Raw genomic sequence first — 21,734 nt, 5'->3', positions numbered from 1 at the left:
GCACCGAAAAACCTAACCCTAATAATAACTAAACCATATTATTAAGAGGAGAAAGAACTTCTTTTCCATGATCTTTCTTCCTTGAAATTATTTTTAATAAAAAAAAGTTGTTATATGAATAAACTATTCAATATTCACACAACAGTTAGCAGTTAGCTAGCATTCACAACTTCATTTCTTCTTTTTTCCCTCACTCACGGGTTCATAACTTCATCCTTATCAAATCAAGTCAGGGAATCCAATGCTTCAAACCCTAACCCTAGGTCGTAAACCCTTAACCCTAACCATGAACTATATACCTACATAGAAAAACCTAACCCTAATATAATAACTAAACCCTAAACCTTAACCCTAAACTTAGGTCAAGGAATCCAATGCTTTTTGCTAGACACTTTTTCTTTTTGTCTGTGCATTAGAGACACTTTAGCTTTACGCAAGGAGATCCAAATGATTCCAACCCTAACCCTAGGTCATAAACCCTTAACCCTGACCCCTATATATAGAAGTCATATTCACCTTCATTTAATACATCCGCACAACATTTTCTTTCTCTATTACTTTCTTCCAACTTTGCAAACACAAGCACTTTGTCCTATTTCTTTTTCTATTACACAACATGATGGAAGCTTGCTTGTGAAGCTTCTATGAAGGCTGGATCTTTGATTTTTAATGAGGTCTTTCAATGGTGATTTTCCACCATGGAGATGCAGCACAAGATAAAGGAGAAGAGGTGAGAGGAGGCACCATCCACTAGGGAATAAACCATGGAAGAAGGAGCTTCACCACCAAGAGAGTGCCTTGGATAAGAAGCTTAGATAGGAAGCTTCAATGGAGGAAAAGAAAGAGAGAGAGAGAGGGAGGAGTGAGCATGAAATTGAAAGAGGAAAAGAGGGAGAGAAGTTGAACTTTGAAGTGTGTCTCACAAGACTCTCATTCGTCAAAGTTACAACAAGTGTTACACATGCTTCTATTTATAGCCTAGGTAGCTTCCTTGAGAAACTTCCTTGAGAAGCTTTCTTGAGAAACTTCCTTGAGAAGCTTTCTTGAGAAACTTCCTTGAGAAACTTCCTTGAGAAATCTCTTTGAGAAGCTTCCTTGAGAAGCTAGAGCTTAGCGACACACACCCCTCTAATAACTAAGCTCACCTCCTTGAGAAGCTTCCTTGAGAAACTTCCTTGAGAAGCTAGAGCTTAGCGACACACACCCCTCTAATATCTAAGCTCATCTCCTTGAGATGAGAAGCTAGAGCTTAGCTACACCCCCCTATAATAGCTAAGCTCATCCCCATGCCAAAATACATGAAAATACAAAAAAGTCCCTACTACAAAGACTACTTAAAATGCCCTGAAATACAATACTAAAACCCTATATTACTAGAGTGGCCAAAATACAAGGCCCAAAAGAAGGAAAAACTTATTCTAACATTTAAAAAGAAGAGTGGACCCAACCTTGGCTCATGGGCTCTGAAATCTACCCTGAGGTTCATGAGAACCCTAGGGCCTTCTTTAGCAGCTCTAGCTCAATGCTCTTGGAGTCTTCTATCCAATACCCTTGGGGATAGGATTGCATCATCCCCTCCCCCTTGACACCTGTAAAAAGAATAGAAACAAATATATTAGTGGTGTTGGATATGTTAGAGTAGGGTATGGTCTGAAAACCCCATTCCTGGGCATCTTCCCATGAGGGAACAAGCACTACAAAAAAATGACTTTTACCTACAGTCAAAATCTATCACTAGAAGTCCAAAATCCGTAGGTAGATGTATAAAGGACTTTGTCCTACAGACATTTTTTGAGTCAACTTTGAGGGGGTATACAGTGACAACTAATAGTCTGTCACTATAGGCTTTACCTACGGATATATTTTTACCTACAGCCAAATTTAACTATCACTATAGGTAACACCTACTATTTCAAATGTGTAGGTAAAGGATATTAATTTATACCTATAATCTCTAACTGTAGGTAAAAGTCAATTTACTTGTACCTACGGTCTTCTGTAGGTAAATGTCATATAATTTTTAAAAGCTCTCCTGTTTCAGTATTAACCCCGTATGCTACCCCATTATGTCCAACAATGTGAAGAAGATGTCCCTTGTTTGCGAATGAGAGCCCACAAATCCCCTTGTATGATGACCAGAACAATGTATTACAGACTGGCATTAATTATCATTTCAATCTCATACGAAAGCATAAAAATCAATATATGGATGTCCACATGCAATAATATTAAGGAAATTAATCGCTTTTCAATTTGAGATAGAAGTACATAATATGCGTATTAAATGTAGATTCATATACACCATAGACCAAAATAAACAAACAAATGTTTATTTTATCCATACCCCAATGAACAACAACAATCTTAACGCAAATCAACCTACTTCTGTAAAATCTCCAATTTCCTCTGCCGAATTTTCTCCAAGATCGAAGAAATTGGCTTCTGAACCAGAGGAGCGGGTTTAAAAGCTGCATCTCTAGTTTCTTTTCAAAGAATGGTGAACTATTAGGGTTAGTAAAAACTCAAGAGAAAAAATGACGTAGCCACAGCTCCAGAGAACAAAATAGGAGACTATAAACCAAGGAAATGGCTACCAATGAATGCACCAATATCACAACCGTGAGCTGGTTAAGTGCCTAATGCTTACAAGTTTAATTATTAATTGCTAAAATTTGCAACTCAATTCACTTGGAGAAATAATGAAAGGATATCATTAACAACGACAAAGCCATTCATTCTAGACTTCTAGTCTTAAAAGTAATGTCACTAATATGAAAGTATTTTTCAATTTTGCACCAAAAAACAATAGGAATCAGGCAGGAATTAGCTTTACTATTTCTTCATACATATCCAGAAACAGAGAGGAGAGTGTGAAAATTCAAACTTGAGAAAAATATGTACCTTCTTCTGCTTTCCAGTGACTTTTATCCTACTGCGATCAGACTTTCCAACATTGAAATCAACGGCTGTGATTCCACCTTCATTCTTGAAAGCAATGTGGGAAGGAGCCAACCCAATCACACTCAAGCTTTAAGGTAACAACAACAATTATAGAGAATTAAAAAAAGAAGAAAAAAAATATCAACACAATTCAATTCCAAGTAGAATCTCAAAAGAATGAATGAATAGTATATACCCATTGGCGTGGCGGTAAACGTACTGATTGTGAGCTGGCTTCATGAAATCTGCAATTCAAATTAATTAATTAATTAATTATTCTCATCAGAATTAAGTGTTAACCGAACTAGAATCTGCAATTCAAAATATAATAATAATAATAATAATATTTACATTGTATTTACCTGGCATAAGAGTTTGGTTAGTTGACTCAGCATTAGCTTGTTCTTCAGCATTCTCATTTTGATCAATTTGGTTAGTTGACTTCTGGATCATGCCAGCCTCCTCATCCAAATCAAGGAGATCCAAGAAAAAATAAGAAAGCTGCAAAACATCCCAGTGGAAGCAAATAGCCATATAAGTATATAGAAGGAAAATATATGTATTACTTTGAATGTTTCAATTCACTGAGACATAACCAATTACTTTAGGCACATGCACGTGAAAGTTATTCCACAATACAAAGAAATACAAATATGATAGAAGGTACACTACTGTGTCTAGCATCTAACATTTAGTTATTCATTTATTTAAGGTAACAAAATAAGGATTGAAGAGTGCCATTTATGATTCCCTCCATCCTTATTATAAAAGAAAGATTTGATAGCAGATACAAAGGTTGGTTGTTCAAGATAGACTTTCCAGTCCATGCATCACTGAACCATCTTTCTCTGTAAAGAAAAACAACAACAACAACAACAACAACAACTGAATGATGATACCCATTGATGTTAAAATTCAAATCATAGCATCTTTGCAGGGACGGGGACTTGCAGAATTGAAGAGCACACCTGGGAATGTGACAACAAGTTTTCCTCATTAGGAACAAACATGAATGAGTCTTGACCAAGGCTTTTGGATCCTAATTTACACCAATTACTAGCGAAAGTTAGAAATGTCCACAAAAGCTTTATGGAAGTATAAATTAAAGACAACAACAAAAGAACCAAAAGAAAATAACAAAAGGAAACAATGTAGAGATCTACATGACCTGAACCTATTGTTAAGAATTAATTTGATTTTGAACTTTCAAAATATGCTAAGACATCATTAAAGAAACTCTAAAGATAGTAAGACATTGAATATGCTTAAGTAATTACTCATTAGAACTTAACTCATTTGATTGGTATATATATCGTATATATTGTGAGAATTTTTATAGGTATTCATTGAATATGGTTCTAAATTGTCATTCCTACGTTTTTTCTATCAGCAAATAAATAAATATTTCTAAAAATGGGGTACACGGGTACTCTAACTTAGGTACAAAAAAGTTTTGGAGTAAACCAACTGAAATGGGCTCTATGACAAAAAAGTTTTGTCATCCTACTTTAGTCCTCTAATTTTTTTCTATTTTTTATTTTTTCTTTTTTAATTTTTGTTCCAATATTTTTCTCATTGACACTTCCAACTAAACAGAGTTGTCCTACATAACATTCTTTTTCTATTTTTCTTTTACCACACCCACTAAACAGACTTGTGTTTCATTGATATATTTACTGTATATTGAAATTTAATCAATTAAAAATAAAAAATATAAGTTATAAAATTTTCAAATTTTTAGTTCACTTATTATTAGTTTTTACATTTCATTGTTTATTCTTGGTCCACAGGCTAGCCTATAAAATCGTGGACTAAATAAGGCAGGTAGGCACAAAAGAAAATGAAACCCATTTATGTCACAAACAACTTTTTACAACAATAATCTGAGTACCCTTTAGATGGTACAAGTGGAATCTCAGTACCCCATTAATCAGAATCCTTCATGTATTAAGCTCAAGAGCTTGCTGTAAAATATTTTAAAAAAAACTACCTGTAGACAAAGGTTAAATGTGTCTGTATGCCTTCAGATTCCAGCTACCTTGCAGCCTCTATTCCCTAAATAAAATGCAAGCAGCCCATCAGTACATAAAGTAAATAATCACTCATCAATATTTCTGAATTCAGTTGGCACTACAATAAGTAGACAAATGCAAAGTACATGACACAATTGAAAAAGTAAAGAAAAAGTGAACATTTATTATTTCACAAGCCTCAAGTGTTGGAAAAGAACAGAATGCATAACCTATCCTTAGATCCCTTAGATCCAATAAACTTTATGAACCATTATTAGAGTGCCAAATTTGGTTCACATTTTGATTTATTAGTTAGATATGGACACCTTTGCATGCATGAACCTAATAATACATTAAGTAGTTGAGGTACCATGAATATGTGTCTTGAACCTTGATTATTGACATTATATTTGGTACTTACAGACTGTTTAACATGGAAAATAAATGACAGGATATACAACCTTACTCGCCCAAGGCGCCGTGCCAGCTCTTCCGCTAAAGCTTGACCTAGTGGATCATTATTAGTTGTCAGGATAATGTGAACTGCCTAAAAAAACAAAGAGAGGAAACCAAACTACTAAGCAGTTCACTTCTGTGTTAGAAAGATCCAATTGAATGGGAAGAAACCAAATGTGTGTACCTTATCCAAGTACTCTTTGCAGTTCCACAGGTATCAAAATGCAGTGTCCTGACTTCATAGAGACAAGCACACACAAATTAACATATTATAAAAGCTAGAGTAACATAAACAGAATTTATACATAATGGCAATATAACACATTTTCAAAGAATAAGCAAGCTATATTTGGACAATTTTGCTATAAAGGAAATTTGCTATGATTAGTAGGTAAAAGGAAAAAACAGAAATCCGTTTAGATAGATTCTTCTTTTCAAAATTAAGAATTATAACTTATAATGCTTCTTAGAATGAAAGTGGTTCCAAAACACAAAAGATCTCTCTTGAAACAATTAGTATCTATGTCAAAAAGATTTGTACTTTGACTCTTAGTTATTACATTTTCAACTACCCCAGACTCAGTAGAATAAAAATGAAAAATTAGAAGAGCAAATTAGTTATTACCGTGGATACACGCTTCTTTTGGCCACCAGATACACCTCTCTGCATTTCATCACCCACAATGGTATCTTTGCAAATATCAAGCCTCAATATCTATTCATATAGCAAACAGTGAATATGTGATTTTTTATAACAAAATCAAAGTCGTTAGTCCAGAAATTAGAAATAATTATTTTTGTCTATCACGCCAATTTAATTTAATATATTAAAATTATTTACAATAAAAAAATTATTAATTTTTTGAAAAATATCTAAGAACAAGAGGTCCTATTCTCTCCCTAACCTTAAACATAATGTTGAGTATGAAAAGTCACTTACTTTGAGTGTATAGTCAGTAATGAGACTCTGTTTTTTGTTCCTTCCGTTGCAATAGCCCTAAAATCCAATCAAAACACAGAAATTAAATCAAACGACGTCATTTAGAGTTGCACTGCGCTCAAAACTCACTGTCTTTCCTTCACATATCATACACTCTATCAACACTTGTAATTTCCCTTAATCTCTCCCTATCGCATCATATCTATAGTTTCTCTCTTCTTTCCCTTTATCTTTCTAAGTATTAATTGGGGTAGTGGCATCCATTGATAATTTTCCTTTTCAAAAACATTGATAACAATTCTGATTGATTAATTAAATACAATAATCACCAATCCATAATCAACCATCATTCCTCTTTGCTCACTTCAAACCTAAACCAATCCACTGGCCCAGTCACAGACATTAATTACACGCCCCCAAAACAAGTTAAGCAATATTGAATTGTCACAGTTAACAACTTCCACGTTTCTAAAGCCAAATTGACACTTTTTTCCCTTTATAACTAGCTTCCAAGCATGCACTACATACAATCACTAGTCCATACCTACCGACCATCCATCATTCCCCTTTCTCTCTCGCACACCTCAAACCTAAATCTATCAGCTTTACAAATCTTATCACAAACATTACACACAGGAATCAAAAACAAGTTGAGCAAGACTTGAGAGCATGTTTGGATGTCCGTTCAAAAAGCGGTGCATGAATTCCAAGGTAAATCTAATGATTCACAAACTCCGTTTTGGAAAAGGAAGGAATCTGGATGCTTTAGCAAAACCTCATTTTGTCCCCAAAAGTCCGTTTGCAACAATAAAACAAACATGCACTACACTGAATTGTTAGTTGTCACGGTATTCTTACTTCAACATCTGTGCAAAGCTCATGGCCTCATCAATCACGGGAATCGCGCCGGCGAGCTCGGAGAACAAGGAGTCCATCCCATCAGCGCCACCCATGTCCTCATGCTCAATAATAGGATCCACCTCCTACAATAAGACATCACAATATACAATAACAACAAGACAAAACAATTGAATGAGAAAATAAAAGCAAAGCAATCCCTAAAAGTGAAAGTGAAGAGTACTACCATGGCGTAGAGGTTGGAAAAGCCATTGACGAGAGTGGGGGTTTTGGTGAAACGCTGCTAGAAGACATCATTTAGAGTTGCATTACGCTCAAAACTCACTGTCTTTTTTTTCAATCTCGCATAACAGTGAATGATTGAGAGAGAGAGAAAAAAAAGCGTCGAGCGTTGAGCCTGGTGAAGTTTCGAAATGGAATTTGGAGTGTGAACTTGCTTACCTACTGCGAGAAAGAAGAACACGGAGTGAGAGAGAAAAGAAAGAAGATTGAGAGGAAAATAAGAAGAAGCAAGGGTTCTAAGTTTTGAAAGTGGGCAGCAATTTTGAATGAAATAAAGAGAAGGTGAACAAAAGTTCTTATAAGTTTAAAATTTGGTCACATTTTATAGGGGTAATTATTTTGTGAAAATATTTAATACTATTGAACAATTTCTGGATGTTTCAATTTCAGGGACTCTGGGGAGTGAAATTTGGAAAAGAGTTTGGGTGTAGGGAACATAAATTGGTGTAGAATGGAACCAGAGGTTTCATAAATCATCTTAACTTTCTTAAATTCTAAAAACTAACGGATGATTAAATAGAACTGTCATAACTTCATCATCTATTACCTAACTAATAGGTGCCTCCACTAATCTATATAAGAATGTTTGTTCATTTTGCAATTTGGATGGCAATTCATATGAATTTTGTAGCTATAATAAACATAATCAAATTTCATGTAATTTATAACTAACAATGATGACCACTCAAATCCAAAGTTAAAGTCAGAAAACAAGCATAAGCATACACTGATGTCAATAAAGAAAACTGTGTTATTTACTGAAATCAGTAAAGAAATACACGTTTTCATAGAAATATAAAGCGTAAAACACAATACACTAACAAGAGGTTCGAAGATGTGTAAAATGGAACCAAAACAGAGATTTTGGAATTTGGAAATTCATATAAAGATAGGCTACACCGAAACGAATCAACCACCACTATTTTTTATTAACAAAAGTCAGAAGAGAAGAAATTAAACTTACAGAGTAGAACTTCAGCATTTCAGCGGAATTAAGGTCAAAAAGATCCATGGAGACAGAAAGTCTTCAACCAAACGTCACAAAAACCCTAATGCCACAAGTGAAAAGAACTGGCGCTATAAAAACCTAAAACCTCTATGCTTTGGTCTGAAACCTTTTCTAGAACCTTAAACACTGCCGAAATGGCAGAAAAAAGAAACCAATCAAGAAGGGCACATTACGCTGCGTCATAATTTTCAAGGCAGATTCATAAATCATCACAATATTCCAAAAAATTGAGAGGAAAAAAAAAAGAACTAACAAATGAGCGCACAATCGAGGAATCAATCCGGCAAATGAAAATGAAAAGCAAATTGCGAGATCAAGTAAGGGAATACGAAAAAACCTGTTGCGAGATCGGTCGAATCTGCAAAATTGGGACCGGAAAGAGCTTAAATCGGAGAAGGGGGGTTTTAGAGAGTGGTTAAATGGTGCGTGAAAAATAGCTTATTATATCAGATCACTCTGCCTATTTGTTTCTTCGGTCATGTGTGACCGTTTGGTTCGGGTTATTTCCAATTACCAAACCTGCGCAATGTTTTTATCGCCTTGTGGTCCAGATAGTGTATTATGAGTTTTTACAAGGGGCGCTTGTTTTGGTTCATAGTCAAAGGGGCGCTTGTAGGTAGTAATTCTTTTGAGTTTTACCTACACTAATCAACTATAGGCACAAGTTTTTTGGAGTTTTACCTACACAACATAGTTGTAGGTAGAAGTATTTTTTTAGTTTTAATGAATTTGCCTACACCAAATAATGGTTAGTACAAGTGGTTGAGTTTTACCTACATTAGTCAGTTGTAGGTAAAAATATTTTTGAGATTTACCTACACTAATTTATGTTTGTAGCAAAAAAGCATCCGTAGGCATAGGTTATTTTTCTTGTAGTGAAGGTTCCTCACCAACTCAATGAGTGGTGCTACATGTATAGAAAAATATGGGACAAACCTTTTATAAAAGTTTGTTAAGTCATGGAAGCCCCACATTTCCCTTATACTTGGTGGAGTGGGCCAATCAGGAATGACCTTTATTCTCTTAGGGTTCGTGGGAACCCCTTGAATACTATTTAAAAAATTAAGGAAAGTAATGCAATAAAACATATCTTTTTCTGTATTTTCATGTTGATTATTCCTACAAAAAAGTACGACAAACCTAAGGTGTCCCATATGAGCACCTAGGTTTGTATTAAAACCAAAAATAAGAACAAACCTACCTAATGAGTCCCTATGTACACGAATCATGAAGATGTTGGGTGCATGAGTGATTTTACAAAAGAGGGTTACAACACTCAACACATTCATCATATCACTTATTTTAGGGATTTGTTGCATAATAATACCTATTTTGGGCACCAACAAAGCACAAGGATTTAAGCTCTTGCGAACCAAACCCTCATCCAACAACTTCTTTACTTGAGGAACAAACTCAAGCCCAAGAGGTGTGTCAATGCTAGCAAGTGTCTTTTTACAAAAAAGAAAATGTGGAGGTTGTCTAAGAGGGAAAGTTTCTTTAATGTTTGTCTTTATTGTAAAATGAGTTTCCTTCTTAGCTAATCTCTTGGAGGAGACACTTACCTCCTAACACTTCTCTTTAACCACTAATGGTTGTCCTTCTTCTTGGGGGTAGATTTCTTCACTAGATTCTTCCCCTTTTGCTTCTTCACTTTCACTAGAGGAAGGTGAGGTAGTAGCCTCATCTTGGCTACTATAAATGTCTTGGCCCCTCATAATCATGGTTTTCTTTGTGGGGCATTGAGAAGTAATGTGTCTTCTTCCAAGACATTTAAAGCACTTTATACAGCTAGTCTTCTCTTGCATATTAGCCTTAGGGGGTTGCTTTTCTATTGTCTTTCCCTTATCATCTTTGGGCTTAGAAGGTGCCGCCCCTAAGATGCCTTGACCTTGGTCTTTCTTTGGATATGAGTGAGAGCGATAAGATTTTGAAGTAGACTTCCTTCTAAGTTGTTGCTTTACCCTTATTTCCCAATCTAAGTAAGCCTCTACATTGTCCTTCCCATGGAAGTATGAGAGGTTAATGTTAGCCTCTTGAGGATTTCTTTCCTTTTCTCTCCTATTGGAGTGAGGTCTAAGATGTGACCTATGCCTTCCTTCATAATAGTCACAAAGTTCTTCACTTAGGCTTTTGCAAGAGTCATGATTACTATAGGAGGCATATTTTTCTTTTCTTAACTCTTTTAGTATTTTCCTTCTTTCTTCTTTCCTTATTTGTTCCCTCTCATCTTGATTTATTTCTACCCTCTCTTTTCCTTTTTCTTTTCTTTCTAGTTTTTCTTTCCATAACTTGAGGGAACTCAACTCATGTAAGATTCTAGATAGAGGGTCCTTATGACTAGTACCCTCACTATTAACACTAGATGAATGATAACTCATATTGGTTCCTAAGTTGTGGGCCTTTCTTGTTGGGGGTTTGAAAAAGGTAAAAGCTAGGGTTTAAAAGAAATCAAGATAAGCGTGATAAGCAAGAAAAAAGTATTATGCAATAACAAGATAAACTACATGAAACTAGTAAAGAAAATAAGCTATGTAAATAAGCAAGAAATTAAGTGCAAGAGATGTAAACTAGGCGGATCCTAAAAGTGTTTGGGTGACCTCATTTAAGGTTCCCAATAAAGCACTCACTATCCAAAGGGAAATTTGCCTAAAATTATTACACACAAATGGAAGTAGGGTGACCTATTGGAGGTTGCCAACTTACTTCCGATGAAAGGCCTTTTTGTTACAAAATTTGAAAGTAATGAAGGTAAACATACAAGTGTCCAATTACAAATAAATTGCTAATTACAAAAAGGTCCTCAATTTTAGTGGCTATTCTCTCTTTGGTGTTTCACTCAATTTGGAGTGCTTCTTTGTCCAATAACTCTTAACGTGGTTGGCCCCTTGCTTCTTGACTGAAATTCTTCAATGGATGGCACCAATCCTCCTTTCCAATTCCCTATATGGCAACTCACAAACAAGGAAACAAAGAGACAAGCAATAACCAAAGACCAAAAAAATGAAATGAAAGCTAAACCAATAGAGTTTTAACAAGACAAATTTTCAAGGATTATTCAACAATTAAAGTAATGAAAAGGACATAGAAGCAAGCTAGGACTCAAAGAGAAACTTAGAATGACCTAAAGTAGAGTAAAAAAACTATAAAAAAAAAACTCAAGAAACCTCTAGTTTTGGCAATTGTTTTCACACTAATTTTCAATTGAAATTTCAGAACTGAGATTGGTATAAAATAGGCACCAATTACAGAACAAATTTTGAGCCAATACAACAAGCACACTTCCCTTTCACTTTTTTTTTCTTGGATACTGATTTTTCTGCTAACTTGTGTGATTTTTCGTATTTTTTCCTTTTATCCAAATCACTTGGTTCTTTTTTTATAGTTTTTTACCATATGTCTAGAAAATTCAGTAAAACATTCAGCTCCAAATTCGCCGTGACCAATTCTTAGTATTTTTTACAAGTTTGTATGTTCAAGCTGCCAACACCAACAATTTTAGACTTCGAAGTTTTTAAGCATGGTATATTGATTGCCTTGGGCTTACTTTCAACCTTCCTATGTATGTTGAACTCACTAGGCTTGTTTACCACAGTTTTAAGAGTTCAATATTCACTTCGGATCAAAATTTCAGCCAGCAATTCAATCATCAAAACTCAAATTCACAATAGACACAATCATAAGGAATCCTAAAAGTTCAAGAAAAGGTTCACAACCAAAGACTCTCTAAGAATTTTGCATGAACATGTTAAGGACTAATTAACATGCAAGATTTGACTCAAATAAACTAAAAGGCTAAAATAATTTCATACACTCATGAACAAATGAGTTAGACAAAGAAACAAGAAAAATAAAATTCAGCACAACATAAGTACTTTTGTGACAAAATGTTAGTCAAATAATATGACTAACTTTTGTGAAAGAAACTTGTGTAAATTGTATATAACTCCTCCCATTTATGGTCATTTTGTAGTGTTGTAATTACTTTTTGTTAAATATAGGTAATAAGTACTAAGTATCCCCATTTTGTGTATTTAATGATCATTTCTTTTCAATTTCAGGCTAATTAGGCAAGTTTGGTGGAAGTGCTAATTTTGAGCCGCTCGCTAAGCCAATTCTCTGGCTTAGCGAGCCATCCGCTAAGCGCAGCAGTTCATGGCTAAGCGGCAGAAGATCCTAGAAGTAGATGAGTTGTCATGATGCGCTCAGCGAGAATCAATTAGCTAAGCGCACTGCTTGAACTTCCAGGTTGAGCGAGCATGACTAGCATTAAGCCAGAAGTTACTTACACGTGCTAAGTGAGGCTATCTACCGCTAAGCGTGCGCCTCCCAACAGAATTGCCTATTTAAAGCTGAATCTCAAAATTGAAAGGGTTGTTGAGTTTTTTATGGAGTTTTTGGCTGTGGAGAGACTGGAGAGAACTGAGCTTGAAAAGGAAGCTATCTTGCGAAACATTGGAGGAGATTTTGAGTGATTGTGAGGTTTCTAGAGGTGGAGGAGAGATCCCCACTACTTTTAATTCTTCAATCTTTCACTTTCTCTTCTCTTGGTTGTAAAAGAAGCCTCCCTGCTATGGAGAGCTAAATCCTCAGTTGGTTCTTCCTATGGGGTATTTGATGTAAATACTTTTATATCTATCTGATGATGTTTTATGTGTTCTTTGTACTATTAGTATTTCATGTTAGTATGCTTTTGCCTTGATCACGTAAATGCATGCTCAGTTAGGGTCACTCAACATTGGGAAATGGTTTGATCCTTAGAACTTGATAGGACGGAGCTAGTTTATCGTATTGTCACGAGGGATCGGGGTACAGTAACCTAGTTGTTGGTATGTATGTCTTAATGCGATTCTGGTCAGGTTTAGTCCAAAAAGTGGGATCTGAGGATGATGCTTGACTAGGATTAGGCTAAACATGCATGAGACATCGGGGTTTAGCAGTCCAGGAGACATCATAGACCACAGAAACATTGTTAGGTAGAGACCATCTTTAATAACATCAGTCATCCAGTAGGAAGACCAACACGTTCTTTATCTGTCTTCACACACCACTACTCACATGATTTACTGTTGAATAGTTTAGTTGCATACTTGTCCATACCACGCACCAAACTTTCATCCAAAGGCACTTATTTATTGAACCACAACTTTACCAAGTAAAACAAGTTCCCCGAGAGTTTGATACCCGGTATTCATCTACTTACGCGATCCGGTGCACTTGCCGACCGTCGAACAAGTTTTTGGCGCCCTTGCCGGGGACCTTCTTTCTATTTGGAAAGTTTAGTTCAGTTCTTTAAGTGTCTATCTGTTATTCTTTGATTATTTGTGAATACTTGTGTTGTCTATATTTGTTTTCTTCTTGAATTGGATAACCGATGTTCCTGTCAGTATTTTGTATGCATAGATCTCCTACAAGTAATTTAGTTCCTCTGGACTTGGAATTTGAAGCTACTTTAAGAAGGAACAGTGCCGATAGGAGAAGGAAATCGTTGCAAGATAGGACAGTAACTTCCATTCTAGAAGAAGAAGCTCAATCTTCTGACTCTACATCATCTGATTCACCATCATCAAAGGAGTCCGCTACAGATCTACCGGAAGCCTTTGTCATGGTTGACAAAAATCAACACAAGGTTACTTGATGGAAGCTTGCTTGTGGGGCTTCTATGGAGGTTGGATCTTTGAGCTTCAATGAGGTCCTTTAATGGTGATTTTCCACCATGGAGATGTAGCGGAAGACAAAGGAGAAGAGGTGAGAGGAGGCGCCATCCACTAGGGAATAAGCCATAGAAGAAGGAGCTTCACCACCAAGATGAGCCTTTGAGAGGATGCTTTAATGGAGGAAAAGAAAGAGAGAAGGGGGAGCACGAAATTGAAGGAATAAAAGAGGGAGAGAAGTGGAACTTTGAAGTGTGTCTCATAGGACTTTCATTCATCAAAGTTACAACAAGTGTCACACATGCTTCTATTTATAGACTAGGTAGCTTCCTTGAGAAGCTTTCTTGAGAAAACTTCCTTGAGAAGCTTCTTTGAGAAAACTTCCTTGAGAAGCTAGAGCTTAGCTACACACACCCCTCTAATAACTAAGTTCACCTTCTTGAGAAGCTTCCTTGAGAAGATTCCTAAAGAAGCTACGGCTTAGCTACACACACCCTCTATAATAGCTAAGTTCACCTCATGCCAAAATACATGAAAATATAAAAAAAAAGTCCCTACTACAAAGACTACTCAAAATGCCTTGAAATACAAGGCTAAAACCCTATACTACTAGAATGGCCAAAATACATGGCCCAAAAGAAGGAAAAACCTATTCTAATATTTACAAAGAAGATAGGACCCAACCTTGGTCCATGGGCTCAGAAATCTATCCTGGGGTTCATGAGAACCCCAAGGCCTTCTTTAGCAGCTCTAGCCCAATCCTCTTGGAGTCTTCTATCCAATACCTTTGGGGGGTAGGATTGCATCATCCCCTCCACCTTGGAAAGGATTTGACCTCAAATCCCGAGGTTCTTCATATTTTGGGCCCCTTCCCTCGACACCTGTAAAAAGAATAAAAATATATGTATTAGTGGTGTTGTGTATGTTAGAGTAGGGTAAGGTTTGAAAACCCCTTTCATGGACATCTTCCTATGAGTGAACATTGTTCCTCACCAACTCAATGAGTGGAGCTACAAGTATATAAAAATATGGGACAAACCTTTTGTAAAAGTTTGTTAAGTCATGGCAGCCCCACATTTCCCTTATACTTGGTGGAGTGGGCCAATCAGGAATGACCTTTATTCTCTTAGGGTTCATGGGAACCCCTTGAATACTATTTAAAAAATTAAGGAAAGTAATGCAATAAAGCGTACCTTTTTCTGTATTTTCATGTTGATTATTCCTACAAAAAAATACGACAAACTTAAGGTGTCCCATATGAGCACCTAAGTTTGTATTAAAACCAAAAATAAGAACAAACCTACCTAACGGGTCCCTATGTACACACACCATGAAGATGTTAGGTGCACGAGTGATTTTACGAAAAAGGGTTGCACCACTCAAAACATTCATCATACCACCTATTTTAGGGACTTGGTGCCTAATAATACCTATTTTGGGCACCAACAAAGCACAAGGATTTAAGCTCTTGCGAACCAAACCCTCATCCAACAACTTCTTTACTTGAGGAACAAACTCAAGCCCAAGAGGTGTGTCAATGCTAGCAAGTGTCTTTTTACAAAAAAGAAAATGTGGAGGTTGTCTAAGAGGGAAAGTTTCTTTAATGTTTGTCTTTATTGTAAAATGAGTTTCCTTCTTAGCTAATCTATTGGAGGAGACACTTACCTCCTAACACTTCTCTTTAACCACTAATGGTTGTCCTTCTTCTTGGGGGTAGATTTCTTCACTAGATTCTTCCCCTTTTGCTTCTTCACTTTCATTAGAGGAAGGTGAAGTAGTAGCCTTATCTTGGCTACTATAAATGTCTTGGCCCCTCATAATCATGGTTTTTGTGGTGGGGCATTGAGAAGTAATGTGTCATCTTCCAAGACATTTAAAGCACTTTATAGAGCTAGTTTTCTCTTGCATACTAGCCTTAGGGGCTTGCTTTTCTATTGACTTCCCCTTATCATCTTTGGGCTTAGAAGGTGTCACCCCTAAGATGCCTTGACCTTGGTCTTTCTTTGGATAAGAGTGAGGGCCATAAGATTTTGACGTAGACTTCTTTTTAAGTTGTTGCTCTACCCTTATTTCCCAAACTAAGTTAGCCTTTACATTGTCCTTCCCATGGAAGTATGGGAGGTTAATGTTAGCCTCTTGAGGCTTTCTTTCCTTTTCTCTTCTATGGTAGTGAGGTCTAAGATGTGACCTATGCCTTCCTTCGTAATAATCACAAAGTTTTTCACTTAGGCCCTTGCAAGAGTTATGACTACTATAGGAGACATGTTTTTCTCTTTTCATTTCTTTCATTATTTTTCTTCTTTCTTCCTCTCTTATTTTCTCTCTTTCATCTTGACTTATTTCTTCCACCCTTTTTTTACCTTTTTCTTTTCTCTCTTGTTTTTCTTTCCATAACTTAAGGGAACTCAACTCATCTAAGATTCTAGATAGAGGGTCCTTATGACTAGTACCCTCACCATTAACACTAATTGAATGATGACTCATGTTGGTTCCTAAGTTGTGGTTCTTTATTGTTGGGGGTTTGAAAACAAAAGGTAAAAGAAACTATGGTTGAAACTAGCCAAAATAAACACTTAAAGAGGTGTGAAAGATAAGGTAAAAACTAATTGGTAAAAGGTAAACTATCTAGGTGGTTAGACAATGGAAGGTAAAGGAAATAAGCTATGAAAGTAAGCAAGAAATGTAAACTAGGCGAATCCTAAGAGTGTTTGGATGACCACATTTAAGGTTCCCAATAAAACATTCACAATTCTAAGGGAAAAATTGCCTAAAATTATTACTCACAAAGGGAAGTAGGGTGACATTGGAGGCTCCCAACTTACTTCCAATGAAAAGCCTTTTTGTTACAAAATTTGAAAGCAATGAAAGTAAGTAAATTGCAAATTAAAAAATTACAAAATGTCCTCAATTTTGGTGGTTGTTCTCTCTTTGGTGATTCACTCAATTTGGAATGCTTCTTAGTCCAATAGCTCTTAAGGTGGTTAGCCCCTTGCTTCTTGACTCAAATTCTTCAAGGGATGACACCAATCCTCCTTTCCAATTCCCTATATGGTAACTCACAAACAAGGAAATAAAGAGACAAGCAATAACCAAAGACAAAAAAAATGAAATGAAAGCTAAACCAATGGAGTTTTAACAAGACAAATTTTCAAGGATTATTCAACAATTAAATCAATGAAAAGGACATAGAAGCAAGCTTGGACTCAATGAGAAACTTAGAATGGCTCTAGAGTATAGTAAAAAAAACTATAAAAAAAAGACTCAAAAAACCTCTAGCTTTGGCCCATGTTTTTCACACTAATTTTCAATTTAAATTTAGGAACTAAGATTGGTATAAAATACGAACCAATTATAAAATAAATTTTGAGCCAAAACAACAAGCACACTTCCCTTTCACTGTTTTTTTCCTGGATACTGATTTTTCTGCCAAATTGTGTGATTTTTAGTATTTTTTCTTTTATCCAAATCACTTGGTTCTTTTTGTATAAATTTTTTCCAGATGTCTAGAAAATTCAGTAAAAATTTCAGGTCAAAATTCGAACTAACCAATTCTCAGTAATTTTTACAAGTTTGTATGTTCAAGCTGCCAGCACCAGCGATTTTCTTTTAAGCATGGTATATTGATTGCCTTGGGCTTACTTTCAACCTTCCTATGTATGTTGAACTCACTAGGATTTTTTACCACAGTTTTAGGAGTTCAATATTCACTTAGGATCAACATTTCAGCCAGCAATTCAATCACCAAAACTCAAATTCACAATAGACACAATCATAAGAAAACCTAAAAGTTCAAGAAAAGGTTCACAATCAAAGACTCTCTAAGAATTTTGCATGAACATGTTAAGGACTAATTAACATGAAAGATTTGACTCAAAACAAATAATAGGCTAAAAGAATTTCATACACTCTTGAACAAATGAGTTAGACAAAGAAACAAGAAAAATAAAATTCAGCACAACATAAGAAATCTTATGTGACAAGTGTCATGACTAGACATGACTTCTATGACAAAACTACAATAGGTGAACAAGTCACTCTAGATTTTTGAGGTTTTCTTCTACTTTAATGTTTTTGTAAGAATTTTATGGTTTAGGTTTCAGCCACAAAAAATAGCAAGACAAAACTCAAAGGAACCTAAACTCAACTTAATTCATGGTTCAAGAACAAGAACAAGAAATTTGAACCATAGAAAATCAAATTTAGCTATAGCAAGTTTAATCGGTGGAAATTCTAGAGAATCATGTTAACAAAATTTAGCACAAGAAATGTGAGGAGATACATAGAGAAAAATGAAGAAACAACAATAGAGGAGAAGGTAAAGCTGAAAATTAATGGAGGTTGAAGGAGCACCTACTTGAAGCTCTTGTGCTCTGATACCACTTGATGGAAGCTTGCTTGTGAAGCTTCTATGGAGGCTGAATCTTTGAGCTTCAATGAGATTCTTCAATGGTGATTTTCCACCATGGAGATGCAGCACAAGATAAAGGAGAAGAGGTGAGAGGAGGCACCATCCACTAGGGAATAAGCTATGGAAGAAGAAGTTTCACCACCAAGAGAGTGCCTTGGATAAGAAGCTTAGAGAGGAAGCTTCAATGGAGGAAAAGAAAGAGAGAGAGAGAGAGGGAGGGAGGGGGGGAGCACAAAATTGAAGGATGCAAAGAGGGAGAGAAGTTGAACTTTGAAGTGTGTCTCACAAGACTCTTATTCATCAAAGTTACAACAAGTGTTACACATGTTTCTATTTATAGCCTAGGTAGCTTCCTTGAGAAGCTTCTTTGAAAAGCTTCCTTGAGAAGCTAGAGATTAGCTACACACACCCTTCTAATAACTATGCTCACCTCCTTGAGAAGCTTCCTAGAGAAGCTAGAGCTTAGCTATACACACTCCTCTAATAGATAAGCTTACCTCCTTGAGATGAGAAGCTAGAGCTTAGCTACACACCCCCTTATAATAGCTAAGCTCACCCCCATGCCAAAATACATGAAAATACAAAAAAGTCCCAACTACAAAGGCTACTCAAAATGCCCACAAATACAAAGCTAAAACTCTATACTACTAGAATGGCCAAAATACAAGGCTCAAAAGAAGGAAAAACCTATTCTAATATTTACAAAGAAGAGTGGACCCAACCTTGGCCCATGGGCTCAGAAATCTACCTTGAGGTTCATGAGAATCCTAGGGCCTTCTTTAGCAGCTCTAGCTCAATCCTCTTGGAGTCTTCTATCCAATACCCTTGGGGGTAGGATTGCATCACAACATGTCTTCCTCATTTGTCAATTGGATAGTGCACTACAATGGTCAAATAACTAAAACAGATGAAGGGGATACATTTCAATACCCTCACTCGATGTTATTTCAAACAAAGTGAGGCCTCACACTTGAATCCTTGGAAAGAAAAATCCACCAAAGGCTCAGACTTTAACCATTAGACATGTATGCGATATTTCATTCCAATACCCACATGTAGTGGGGCGGGAAATGCTTAAGTTTACAATAGTGCAACTTTTTGATGACGAAGACGTCAAATGTATGATTTTTGTTGTTCTCCAACGTGATATTCTTTCATGCATTGAATTGTATGCAAACATCTAGCTACATACACTTCCTACCCTAACCACAACAAAATTTATTTGAACCAAACACATCTTCTTTTACTCAACTTCTTTACGCACCATTTTCCTCCAATTTGTTAGACTCACAAACATTTGATGTTACTAAGGATCAACCTCATCCATATTTGAGTACCCCTATAGTAGAGTCTACCTCATAAATCCAACCAAATGAGCCTAAGTTTACAACAGAGCCTGGCTTACTTAACGAAGAATTTGGTCCCATTTGTGAGGATGAAGATGAAGTTCTTTACAATCAACCCTAGGAGATGATGTGGAAGAAGTTGAGCCTATTTCACCAATAAGAACTGTACCACCATACTACATACCACCACACATGCATAATTTTGAAGAATCTAAATTTGAAGATTCTGAATATAACAATAGCTTGGATCGTGAAGAAGTCTAACATTCGATGGAGACTCCTTTTTGAAGGGATGCATTTTCTAACAAAACAAGAAGTACAACATGCTTTGCAGCAATATCATGTGAGTAAAGGAGCTAACTATAAGACACAACTATCAAACTCAATAAAGTTAATTGTCATTTGTGATGATGATAGTGTTGCCTGGGGGTGTAGGGCATCATACATCCTTGCAAGTAAGTAGTGGGAAATAAGAAAGTTTCATGAATCCCATACATGTTCAAATCCATCAATCTCACAAGATCATACAAAGTTATCGTATATGCTCATCAATAAAAGCATCCACGCATTGATTGAAAACGATCCATCAACTTCAGTGTCAGTCTTGATATCACACATCAAAAGCACTGAAGGATACACTACCACGTACCGAAAAACATGGTTGACAAAGAAAAAGGCCATTGAAAACATCTACAACAACTGGGAAAGATCGTTCCATGATTTATCGAGATTTGTTGCAAGTTATGCAACAATTTTTCCTGGTATGGTTGTGGAGAAGGAAATACTGCCAATGCCACCACAAGGAGGTCAAACAGTAGAGGGTTTCGTGAAATTCCATAGTCTTTTTTGGAGTTTTGGATCGTGTATCGATGGGTTTCAATATTGCAAGCCTATGGTTCAAGTCGATGAAACATGGTTGTACAGAAGTACAAGGAGATCCTCCTTGTGACAGTCGCACAAGATGACGACAATAAAATCCTTCCAATAGCCTTTTCTATTGTCGAGAATGAAACAATGGAAGCATGGCTCTTCTTCCTCCAAAATTTAAGAAGGCATGTCACTCCACAACATGGTCTATGTTTGATTTTAGATAGACATGAGTTAATAAAAAGTACCTACTCAAGACATGATAGTGGGTGGATGACACATAATTTTGTGCACGTGTTCTGCATTTGACACATTGCACAAAATTACATGAGGAGGTTCAAGTACAATAACATAAAAAAACTAACTATTAATATGGGTGAGGGCTAAACTTCTTTTTCTTCATATTAAATATCGCTTCATTTTGTATTATTCACAATATTGAAACTGTACGTTTATAACTACTCAACATATGCAAGGATAAAGCCTACATTCAATTGCTACTATGACATTATGAGGGAGGAAACAAATGGTCATCAAGCAATTAATTGGCTTAGTGAGATTTTGCAAGAAAAATGGACTCTCGCATGGGATGATGACCGATAATGGGGACACATGACCACTAATTTTGCTGTGTCGATTAATTCAGTACTCAAGAAATCAAGAAATTTGCTAATAAGTGCGCCAGTAAAATCAACATAACTAAGGTGTAATGCATTGTTCAATAAAAAAGGGAGAGAAGTCACAACAATTTTTACATCTGGTCAAATTTATATGCAAGTACTAAACAAGACCATTGAAGATGCACAGAGAAAGACAAATAATCACATTATTCTTGAGTTCGATCGATGCGACACACGATTCTTGGTCCAGGAGACAATAAACCCGAGAGAGGTTCGACCCGCTGGAAATTTCATGGTTAGACTGGATGAAAGGTGGTGTGACTTCCAAAAATTGCACATGCCTTG

General features: G+C 36.1%; 1 long non-coding RNA gene across 12 annotated transcripts; it reads right to left on the bottom strand.

Annotated features, from left to right (window-relative positions):
• Window positions 1-1,527: 1,527 nt before the first annotated feature.
• LOC114413731 lies at window positions 1,528-9,013 on the bottom strand. 12 transcript variants are annotated; one of them, XR_003666971.1, is made up of 14 exons: window positions 8,835-9,013; window positions 8,453-8,623; window positions 7,433-7,650; window positions 7,207-7,331; window positions 6,349-6,405; window positions 6,034-6,123; window positions 5,593-5,644; window positions 5,414-5,499; window positions 4,931-4,995; window positions 3,909-3,979; window positions 3,303-3,788; window positions 3,137-3,185; window positions 2,902-3,028; window positions 1,528-1,589 (listed from the first exon to the last, which is right to left on the bottom strand). It is a non-coding gene; the product is annotated as an uncharacterized LOC114413731 (long non-coding RNA). The 12 variants fall into 12 exon arrangements; XR_003666980.1 differs by having other exon boundaries at window positions 3,303-3,441; XR_003666969.1 differs by having other exon boundaries at window positions 3,303-3,979.
• Between the last annotated feature and the right edge of the window lie 12,721 nt (window positions 9,014-21,734).

The sequence above is a fragment of the Glycine soja genome, chromosome 1 (genome assembly GCF_004193775.1).
Source record: "Glycine soja cultivar W05 chromosome 1, ASM419377v2, whole genome shotgun sequence".
In the NCBI taxonomy this organism is placed as follows: Eukaryota; Viridiplantae; Streptophyta; class Magnoliopsida; order Fabales; family Fabaceae; genus Glycine; species Glycine soja.
This window is presented reverse-complemented; position numbering and strand designations above follow the sequence as displayed.